Genomic DNA, 2,802 nt, shown 5'->3' on the forward strand with positions numbered 1-2,802 from the left:
CACATCACAGCTAGACTGGCTTTTTGTACAGCATGCTTTAGTAGCCTGATTATATATAACCTTGAATTTTCTACAAAAACATCTAAAGTTCTTTGAAGATCTTAGAAAAAATATGTTATCTGATTATTATGTCAACTCAGAATATAAATGTCTGTTTTCATTGATGTTTGTGTGATATATAACTTTTCCAAGATAAAAAGCAAAACTCTACAGATTGTCAGTTTTCATAATAAGAAATACAAAATGTTAATTTAATACTTATCATGTGTCAGCATTATTCTGAATATTTTATTTACATGAATTCATTTAACACCCAGAAAACTTCATGAAATTTCAGTAAGTTCCTGTTCCAGAGTAAGGTTGATGGTTGATTATACAGAATTCTCCCTATAATTCATGCTAAATACATTTAAAATGTATGGATATTATATATAAAACAAATACATGAAGACCCTTAAAGATATAAAGGAGAAAGAGACTGGCTAAGAACCTCAGTGTTTGAGGAATTAGCATATTGGTAAGTTTCAGGTGTCATGTTGTATTTGTTTTTTTTTTTTTTTTTTTTTTTGCCTCATATGCATACCTACACTGGGCTCTGGAGATGTTGGTAACCTGTAAATGCCAATAAGTGCAGATAAGAAAATCTGATCTTTTTTAGTCAAAGAGCCAAAAAAATATCATCCTATGAAGACAGAAAACTTTCAGATAACAACCACCATGCTCCAGAAAAAAAGCATGAGGAAGACTGTGGTCCCATCCCAACCTGCCAGTCAAGGCCAAGGGAAAAGACTAGAACTCTGCCTTTACCAGGATATGAGTTATTCATCATGCTCACCTGCCCGTCACAGAGCTGGTGTCCAGGAGCAAAGTGAGATGCTGGGAGTTTCATCCCTAACCAACAGTAATGAAATCTCCCACATAATTCCTCTCCATAAGAATGGAGGCCACAGAGTGAATACTTTCCTTTCTCAGTCAAGGATGTCTCAGTGAAGATACACTAAGAAAACATATAAAAAAACACATTAAAACAAACAAAAAAACAACAGTAACAAACAAGCAAAAAAGCAGAGATAATTAAAAAATGAATTCTAAAGAAAGGAATATGTAATCCACTGGAATATAAATACATGCATAAATAAATACACATTTCAGAAATGAAAAATAAGACAGATAAAACCCAAAACTGACATGCAAATTTGAGCTCTTATAGGCCAATAATTGTATTTAATTTGTATGATCTAAGTACAATTAAAATACACATATTGGCAGAATTTACAAGAAAAAATGACCGAGCTATATGCTGCTCACAAAGAAAACTCACCTAAATATTATAATATAGGTTTTTAAAGTAAAACAATAGAAAAATATATATTATTCATCACTAAGAGATCTGTGTCAGCTTTTTAAATGACAAAATTTTGATATCTGAACAAAGAAAACTGTCAGCTACAGAATACCATTACATATCATTCAATCCAGGAATAAGATAATAATGATTTTAAATGTCTATGCACCAAACAACAGAGCTACAAAAGATGAGAGGCAAAAAATGTTACAGCCTAAAGAGAAAGTAAAGCCCACAAATATAGTTGGAAATTTCTTCACACATCTCTCTGCAATTGATGAAAGTACTAGAGAAAAAGTAAGGATGTAGTAGAACGTAAAAACACCAACCAACAATAGAATCTAACTGAAATATGTGGAACACTTTAAACAACAAAAGCAGAACACAATTTATCGATCACTCATGCAACATTTTCTAAGAGCATATCTTGAACCATAAATCATATTTCAAGTAATTGAAGTCATACCATGTATGCAGAAATCAATAATAGGAAAATATCAAATATCAAACTTGAAAACCAAATCCAACAGCATATAAGAAAGATCATTCACCTGGACCAAGTAGGATTTATCCTTGGTATGTAGGGATGGTTCAGCATTTGCAAATCAACAAATGAGATGCATCACATTAACAAATTGAAGAATAAAAACCATATGATTATCTCAAAAGATACAGAGAAAGGATTTGATAAAATACAACATTCTTTCATGATAAAAACTTAAGCAAACTGAGTATAAAAGAAATATTACTTAATACAGACAAAACCAAAGATAGCATCAAATTGAGTTGGGAAAAGCTAGAAGCATTTCCACTAAGATCTGGAACCACACAAGAATTCCCACTCTCATCATTAATACTCAATATAGTTCTGGAACTTTCAGCCAGATCCCTTAGACAGAAAAAGAAGTCAAAGGGATATAAATTGGAAAAGAGAAAGTTAAATTATCCCTGTTTGCTGATGAGATAATCCTATACATAGGAGGATCAAAGGACTCCACTAAGAAATGATTGGAACTCATTAGAGATTTTGACAAAGTTGTGGAATATAAAAATACACACACACACACACATCAACAGCCTTTGTATACATAAACAATGTCATGACTGAGAAACATCAGTGCCATTCACAATACCTGCAAAAAAGTAAATAGCGTGAAATGAATTTATCCAGGGATGTGATAGTGAAAATTACAAAACATTAAAGAAAGAAATATAAGAAGACATAAAAATGGAAGAATATTCCATGTTCATGGATTGGAAGAATTAATATCATCAAAATGTCAGTAATACCCAAAGCAATTTACAGATTCAATGTGATGCCATTAAAAATACCAAAGATGTCCTTCTCAGATCTGTCAAAAATGACTCGAAAATTCAAATGGAATCTGAGGAGACCCTAAAGAGCTGAAGCAATCCTAAACAATAAAGATAAAGCTGAAGGGATCACAGTACCAGAT

Source organism: Oryctolagus cuniculus, chromosome X, assembly GCF_964237555.1.
Source record: "Oryctolagus cuniculus chromosome X, mOryCun1.1, whole genome shotgun sequence".
NCBI classification, from domain to species: domain Eukaryota; kingdom Metazoa; phylum Chordata; class Mammalia; order Lagomorpha; family Leporidae; genus Oryctolagus; species Oryctolagus cuniculus.